An 8726-nucleotide genomic window follows, 5' to 3' on the forward strand; every position below is an offset into this window, starting at 1 on the left:
CTCAACACCGGCATGAATGAAGCAATTTCAGTGTGGAGGTGCTTTGATCAGGAGGATGGACATTTAGGAAGGTTTGTGCAGTTGGGTCGGGACAGTGATGAAGGTGACAGGCAACCTGTTCCTGTCAAGGCAGATGTCTTGAGGCACATGCTGGCATGTGTTCAGTAGCTTTATTTTCCAAACCCCAAATCAGGACATCTGATCTGAGTCTGACCATGGAAGGGGTTTTTATACTTGGAGTTGTCCTGGAGAATCTGGGTCCCAGGCTGCTGGAGTAGGGGGTGTCTGCCAGGTACATAGGCAGCAGGTGGGCAGGGAGCTCTGACCTCAGGCCCTGCGGAGGCATCCACTGATGCAGAGCCCCTGAGAGCCGAGATGGGGCTCAGCTGGCTGTGTGGGTCCCTTAGTGCCCGCCAGGGAACACAATGTGGCTTTGTGCTCAGCCTGGCATCTGCCCCAGGCTCCAACAAAGCAAACCCATGCACAGGCCTCAGCTCCCCACACCAGGATGGCAGAGGGGCTGGAGCACCAGGAAAGGGAGGGTCTGGATGAAGGGCCCTTCCTCAGGTCTCAGCTCCAGAGGAGTGGAGCCCAGGGTCTGTCCGAACGAAGGCTCAGGTGGCGTCTTATAGCTCCAAGCGCCTCCCACCCACAGTGTTGAAGCAGCCCCACTGTTTGCCTTAAAGCCTAGGTCATGGGGCTGGGCCTGAGAAGCACAGTCCCACCCTGAGCCAACACACCGAGGCCACCGGGAGTCACCAGGGACCCCAAGCAGCCTGCGGCCAGCACGTCCCTCTGCTGCCTGACCCCTGTCTTCACTCAGATGCCACCAAGCAGAGCTGAGAGCAGGCACGTGGCCCTGTTCACCTCTGGATCCCGGCCTGTTGTTAGAGCCCAGTCAACAAACCTCTTGGTGATGTGAGGTGGGAAAGCAATGCGCAACCTGGTTTCATAAGGAAACTACGATTTTTTTCTCTTCATTTTCTCTTCTTTTTCAAGTTTGTTTTTTTTTTTTTTTTTGAGATAGGATCTCACTTAGTAGCCCAGGCTGGAGTGCGGTGGCATGATCATAGCTCACTGCTGCCTCAACTTCCTGGGCTCAGGGGATCCTCCCACCTCAGCCTCCTGAATAGCTGGGCCTATAGGTGCGTGCCACCACACCCAGCTGATTTTTTTATTTTTTGTTGAGGCAGAAACTCACTATGTTGGCCAGGCTGGTCTCGAACTCCTGGGCTCAAGCGATCCTCCTGCCTTGGCCTCCCAAAGGACTGGGATTCCAGTCATGAACCACTGAGCCTGGCCACTCTCTTTATTTTTTTGCTACATAAGAAGGATCCAACCCGCTCCAGGGTTGAGCACACCTCCCAGGAAAGAATGCAACTATCTCCCCTTACACCTAGGAAGTTCTAGAAATCAAGCTATCCTGGCCTTTGCAGAAAGGAAACTGACCCTCAGGGTCTAATGTGATAGAAAAAGAAAGCAAGGTGAAGACGGCCCTGGGTGGAAGGATACAGAAGGTGAGTGGTGGCCTGAGGCAGGGGAAAGGAGAGAGAAGGTGGACACACCCCCACACACACAATGCCCAAGACATCAGCAGGCCAAAGAGGGGCTGCTGGGCCAGCAGTGTCGGCCCCACTGGAAGTCAGTCAGGGTCCGAGTGGGGCGGGGCTCGGAGGAAGAGACTATGTGGTGGCCCTCGGGGCAGCCTGTGGCTCTATTTGCTGCAAAGTGGTGACTGTGAAACTGTCTTTCCTTGTGTCTTTGGTGCTGGCTCATCCTCCAGACCCATTCCCAGGCCTCTAAGAAACTCCACAGCCAGGCGTGCTGGTTGAGAGCCTGAGGAGAGAAAGGAGGCCATGGCCAGGCCTTTCTACACGGATTCCTCACTGTCACAGAGGGCCGGCCCATGCCTGTGGCTGCTTTGTCTTGTGGAAGGCAGCTGAGCCCGGCGTTCATCCATCCCCATGCTGGGAACTCTTACGCTGTGAACACAAACCCGGGCACCTCTCAGGTCCCTGGCTGCCTGCTGTTTCTCTCATGCAGGTTGACTCTCTCCTTGGGGCTTGGCTGAAACGTCACCTTTCAGGACATGCCACCTAGCTTCCCTGTGGGGTGAAATGGACCACTGGGACCGGGAAACATTGGGTTTGCAGCACACAGCACCCTCCTTTCTCTCTGAGGTGGGGCCACGGCATCTCCTTTGGGAGTGGTGGTCAGGGTGGCTGTGCATAGCATTGCTGGCCTCTTTCCCAGTCTCACCCTCACAGCCCCGAGCTTTCACTTCCCAAATCAAGAGTCAGCCTTTCATCTTTGCCCCAATTTCTCCAGGGCTGCAGCTAAGATGCACACTGGCGCTGTTCTTGCAGCCTGGTGAAGGAAGAGTGTCGGCAGGTACTGATGGCCCTGTGCTGAGCCGCGTGGGTGAGATGTCAGCTTAAGGCTCTAGGGGCCTTGCCCAACAGGCGCAGAGATGTGCAGGGCAGCGTGGGTGGCTGGGAGTTACCATGGAAGAGACTGGATAGGCTGGATGTACCTGGAGGCCTGTAGTAGGGTCAGACCTTCCCAGGGGTCTGCAAGACAAAGCAGGACCATGCTGGTTTGTTCTTTTGGGGGAACTTGGGGAAATGAACAAGGATGTATGGAAGGGTGCTGTAGGACGGCGTTTGAGAGTGTGGCCTAGCTAGAATGTCCATTGAAGGCATTGGACAGTCATGAAGAGTATTGGACAGTTACTGAGGGTATGGGATAGTTATGAAGAGTATTGGACCATTATGGAGGGTATTGGATAGTCAGAAAGAGTATTGAACAGTTATGGAGGGTATTGGATAGTCATGGAGATTATTGGACAGTTATGGAGGGTATGGACAGTATTAGACAGTTATGGAGGATAGTAATGAAGAGTATTGGACAGTTATGGAGGGTATTGGATAGTCATGGAGAGTACTGGACAGTTGTGGAAGATATTGGATACTCGTGAAGAGTATTGGACAGTTATGAAGAGTATTGGACAGTTATGGAGGGTATTGGATAGTTATGAAGAGTATTGGACAATCATGAAGAGTATTGGACATTTATGGAGGGTATTGGACAGTCATGAAGAGTACTGGACAGTCATGAAGAGTATTGGACAGTTATGGAGGGTATTGGACAGTCATGGAGAGTATTGGACAGTTCTGGAGGGTATTGGACAGTCATGGAGAGTATCGGACAGTCATGAAGAGTATTGGACATTTATGGAGGGTATTGGACAGTCATGAAGAGTACTGGACAGTCATGAAGAGTATTGGACAGTTATGGAGGATATTGGTCAGTCATTGAGAGTACTGGGCACTCATCAAGTTTATTGAACAGTCATGGAGGGTATTGGACACTCATGGAGGTAGTGGATTTTCATGGAGGATACTGGACACTCCTCGAGGGTATCGGACAGTCATTGAGGGTATTGGATGCTCATGGAGGGCATTGTACCGTCATTGAGAGTACTGAACATGCATTGAGGGTATTGGACAGTCATGGAGGGTATTGGATGCTCATCGAGGGTACTGGACAGTCATTGAAGGTATTGAATAGTCATCAAGGGTACACCAGGACCCCACAGTGAACAAGGCAGGCTACTACCTGCTGGAAAATCAGTCCAGGGAGTGGGAAAAGTCTCAGGCCTCACCTCCTGCTACTGGCCACTGTGCCCGCCCTCCCCAACTTCCCTCTGCTGCCTGCCAGCACCTGCAAGTGCCCAAGTGCTCCTTCCTTCCGGGAAGGCCCCTCCTACCTTTCTCCATTTTTCAAACACATTTCTTCCTTCCAAACGCAAATGTGCCCCCACTGAGCACCCCCCTTCAGTCAGCACCAGCTCTCCCCATAAACGATGCTCATTGAGAGTATTGGACAGTCAATGAGGGTATTAGACACTCACTGAGGGTGTTAGACAGTCCTGGAGGGTACTGGGCAATTGTGTAATGTATTGGACAGTCATGGAGGGTTTTGGACTGTCATGGAGAGTATTAGAAAGTCATAAAATATACTGGACAATCATTGAGAGTACTGGACAGTCATGGAGAGTACTGGACAGTCATGGAGGGTGTGGAAAGTTATGGAAAATACTGGACAATCATCGAGAGTGTTGGACAGTCATGGTGCATCTTGGACAGCCATTGAGGGTATTGGACAGTCATCAGGGGTGTTAGAGTGCCATCAAGAAATAGACATGGCTGGCTAGGCACGGTGGCTCATGCCTGTAATCCCAGCACTTTGGGAGGCCAAGGTGGGTGGATCACATGACGTCAGGAGTTGAAGATCAGCCTGGCCAACATGGCGAAACCCTGTCTCTACTAAAAATACAAAAAATTAGCCAGGTGTGGTGGCGTGTGCCTGTAATCCCAACTACTTGGGAGGCTGAGGCAGGAGAATCACTTGAACCTGGGAGGTGGAGGTTGCAATGAGCCGAGATCACGCCACTGCACTCCAGCCTGGATGACAGAGCAAGACTCTATCTCAAAACAAAACAAAACAAAAAACAACACTCTGGGCCAGCTGTAATGGCTCACACCTGTAATCCCGGCATTTTGGGTGACCAACATAGGAGGATCGCTTGAACCCAGGAGTATTTGCCCAGCCTGGGCAATATAGCAAGATCCTGTCTCTACAAAAATATTTTTTAAAAAGTTAGCCAGGTGAGTGGCGTGCATCTATAGTCCCAGCTGTTTCTAGAAGGAAAGAAGGAGGAAGGAGGGAAGGAAAAGAAAGAAGGAAGGAAGGAAGGAAGGAAGGAAGGAAGGAAGGAAGGAAGCCGAGATCATGCTACTACAGTCCAGCTTGGGCAAAAGAGTGAGACTTCATCTCAAATTTTTTTTCTTTTTTTTCTTTTTGAGACGAAGTATTGCTCTGTCATCCAGACTGGAGTGCAATGGTGTGATCTCAGCTCACTGCAACCTCCACCTCCCGGGTTCAGGTGATTCTCCTGCCACAGCCTCCCAAGTAGCTGGGATTACAGGGGCATGCCACTGCACCTGGCTAATTTTTGTATTTTTAGTAGGGACGTTGGCTAGGCTGGTCTCGAACTCCTGACCTCAGGTGATCTACCCGCCTCGGCCTTCCAAAGTGCTGGGATTACAGGCATGAGCCACCGCAGCTGGCCAATCTCAAAATTTTAAAAAGAAAAGAAAGAAATAGCCACACTTTTCTGAATGAGGTGGGGAACCCCTGGTGGGCTAGAGGCCACCACTATTCTTTAGGGGGCATGAGCTGAATCAGAACAAGTGCGGGAGGGCACGGATGAGCGAGGCCAGTCTTGTGTGAGTTCAGGTAGGAGGCAAGGCTGTCCTGAATCAGGGACCAGCCGTGGGAGTGGGAAGGGCAGGCCATTCATCACTGGGCTTGCATAGCAGAGCTTACCGAGGTGTGGTGCTCCGTACTGAGGAAGAGAGGAGAGGAAGGCATGCAGAGCTGTCTGAGGCAGGATTCGGAAAAGGTGAGGCTTCTGAGTGGTCCAAGAAGTCAGTAGCCTGCCCAATGTGCGAAGAGGACAGAAGGAGTTAAAATAGCAGCTAACACTGGTGAGTACTTTATGTAGGCTACCTCAGTTAATCCCTAGAGAGACATCCTTTACTATCACCATCTTATAGAGGGAAACTGAGGCACAAAGAGGTTTGTTAACTTGGCCAAGGCCCCACATATATTAAGTGGCAGGCACAAGAATAGAACCCAGGGAGTCTGAATCAGGGGTCTTTGCTCTGAGCCGCGGCACTCTGCAGGTAAAGGCGTCCTCAAATGCCAGGCTAGGGTTTGGGAGTTTCTCTCACAAAGGGTGGAGCCAGAGGTTCTGAGCTGGGGGAAGCAGATGCCCAGGGAAGTCCTGGGTGGGCTGGGCCAGTGAGGGGCGCAGGAGACCACCTGGGGTCCCACACAGGGCTTGGGAGTCACACACCCAACTCACGACTGCTTTCCCGTGGCAGCCTCCTCACAGCCCTGAGCTGGGCAGAGCTGCCAGGACGTTGTTTTATGTCTTGCTCATGCCCAAGTCCTGCCCCCATCCTGAACAACTCAGGTGCCATGTGGATGACCCACTCGGTGCCCTGGTTTCTTGGGTCTTCCACCTCCTCCTCTCCACCATATCATCTCCCTCCATCTCAGCCATCAGCTCTGCTCACAGTCAGGGACAGCCTGGACATTGCCTCAGAATGCACCACCTCCCAATTCTCAATTCTAGTCACCCGCCTCCTGAGCTGCCCTCCTCTTCCAAGCTGCCCGCCCAGTGGCTCCCATGAGGCTGTTTGTTGGCCTTACTGGGACTCTACTCCCCAACTTCCCAGCCTGCTCAAAGCCGACATCTACATGGTCAACCACGCTCTTGGGTTCTATCTTGAACTAACCTGCAACCCCCACATCCTCCTTCTCCATTTGATTCCCCATCGTGTTTAACGAGGGCTTTATATCTTCTCCACTCTATGAAATTATCTGACCTGTTCTGTACACTTCACACTCTTGGTAGAGCTCCCGATTGTCTTCATGATGTAGAAGCCATCAGAGAGAAAGCCTTTGACTTCCTGTGGCCACATCTACAGACTCAAACCCCTCCTCCCTCATCCCTCCTGCAGGAGAGGAGCTGTGGAAGCCATTTCTGTCCTCCCAAAGCCTGGTCGCCTCGCCTGGGCTTTGGACAGCTGCCTCTCCCCCTACCCCTGCCTTCTCAGGAACCTGAAACCAAAAACCATCTTCCTTTCTCTGTGACATTGGCATTTCTCATTAATATTTAAGCGGAACGTGGCAGAGGCTGCCAGTCGCCCACCAATTCCCTTCTCCTCTTCCTCCTTGGCCACAGAAGCCCAAGCAGCAGGGTGGGGCCGTGTGCCTGGGATCTGGCCAGTGAGACACAGGCGGAAGTGGCCAGGACAGTCAGCAGGAAGGAAGAGGCAGCGTGGGTGTCTGATGACAGAGGCGCTGCCATTCCCACCGCAAACTACTGGCCTCTAAACTTCTCTCCTAACCGAACAGTGTCACAGCCAACCCCAATCATAACCGACCACATGCTCCACCACCTGCATCTGAAAACACAGAACAGTCAGCTCTTTCCAGGATTCCACGCTCCTTTTCATCGATGGGCCTATCCTTTCCTGTTTTGGACAGTTTGTCATGGGAAAAGCCTCGGGGTTTGTTTGTTCCTGGTGCACTCTGGCGTGGCCTCCATCATATGATCAGAGCTGCTTCCCCCAAAGCCCCCAGAGGCCTCGCGTCCCTGAGTCCAGTGGGCGCTCCTCCACCCTCCTCTGACCCCAGTCCAGTGGGCACTCCTCTGCCCTCCTCTTACTTGAGCCCAGTGGGCACTCCTCCGCCCTCCTCTTACTTGAGCCCAGTGGGCACTCCTCCGCCCTCCTCTGACCTGAATCCAGTGGGCACTCCTCCGCCTTCCTCTGACTTGAGTCCAGTGGGCACTCCTCCACCCTCCTCTTACTTGAGCCCAGTGGGCACTCCTCCACCCTCCTCTGACCCGAGTCCAGAGGGCACTCCTCCGCCCTCCTCTGACCCCAATCCAGTGGGCACTCCTATGCCCTCCTCTTACTTGAGCCCAGTGGGCACTCCTCCGCCCTCCTCTGACCTGAATCCAGTGGGCACTCCTCCGCCTTCCTCTGACTTAAGTCCAGTGGGCACTCCTCCGCCCTCCTCCAACTCCTGTCCAGTGGGCACTCCTCCGCCCTCCTCTGACTTGAGTCCAGTGGGCACTCCTCGCCCTCCTCTGACTTGAGTCCAGTGGGCACTCCTCCGCCCTCCTCTGACTTGAGTCCAGTGGGCACTCCTCGCCCTCCTCTGACTTGAGTCCAGTGGGCACTCCTCCGCCCTCCTCTGACTTGAGTCCAGTGGGCACTCCTCCGCCCTCCTCCGACTCCCGTCCAGTGAGCACTCCTCCGCCCTCCTCTGACTCCCGTCCAGTGGGCACTCCTCCGCCCTCCTCCGACTCCCGTCCAGTGAGCACTCCTCCACTCTCCTCCGACCCCAGTCCAGTGGGCACTCCTCTGCCCTCCTCTTACTTGAGCCCAGTGGGCACTCCTCCGCCCTCCTCTGACTTGAGTCCAGTGGGCACTCCTCCGCCCTCCTCTTACTTGAGTCCAGTGGGCACTCCTCCGCCCTCCTCCGACCCCAGTCCAGTGGGCACTCCTCTGCCCTCCTCTGACTTGAGTCCAGTGGGCACTCCTCCGCCCTCCTCTGACTTGAGTCCAGTGGGCACTCCTCCGCCCTCCTCCGACCCCAGTCCAGTGGGCACTCCTCTGCCCTCCTCTGACCTGAGTCCAGTGGGCACTCCTCCGCCCTCCTGTTACTTGAGCCCAGTGGGCACTCCTCCGCCCTCCTCTTACTTGAGTCCAGTGGGCACTCCTCCGCCCTCCTCCGACCCCAGTCCAGTGGGCACTCCTCCGCCCTCCTCCAGCCCCAGTCCAGTGGGCACTCCTCCGCCCTCCTCTGACCTGAGTCCAGTGGGCACTCCTCCGCCCTCCTCCAGCCCCAGTCCAGTGGGCACTCCTCTGCCCTCCTCTGACCTGAGTCCAGTGGGCACTCCTCCACCCTCCTCCGACCCCAGTCCAGTGGGCACTCCTCTGCCCTCCTCTGACCTGAGTCCAGTGGGCACTCCTCTGCCCTCCTCTGACCTGAGTCCAGTGGGCACTCCTCCGCCCTCCTCTTACTTGAGCCCAGTGGACACTCCTCCGCCCTCCTCTGACTCGACCGCTTGCCCTGGCCTG

The 8726-nt window shown here is 54.6% G+C and overlaps 1 long non-coding RNA gene across 1 annotated transcript; it reads right to left on the bottom strand.

Moving 5' to 3' along the window:
* Positions 1-1261: 1261 nt before the first annotated feature.
* Positions 1262-7191, bottom strand: LOC117062733. Its single transcript, XR_004428514.1, has 3 exons — positions 6369-7191; positions 5392-5501; positions 1262-2105 (listed from the first exon to the last, which is right to left on the bottom strand). It is a non-coding gene; the product is annotated as an uncharacterized LOC117062733 (long non-coding RNA).
* Positions 7192-8726: the final 1535 nt, after the last annotated feature.

The sequence above is a fragment of the Trachypithecus francoisi genome, unplaced genomic scaffold (assembly GCF_009764315.1).
Source record: "Trachypithecus francoisi isolate TF-2019V2 unplaced genomic scaffold, Tfra_2.0 Lachesis_group17, whole genome shotgun sequence".
In the NCBI taxonomy this organism is placed as follows: Eukaryota; Metazoa; Chordata; class Mammalia; order Primates; family Cercopithecidae; genus Trachypithecus; species Trachypithecus francoisi.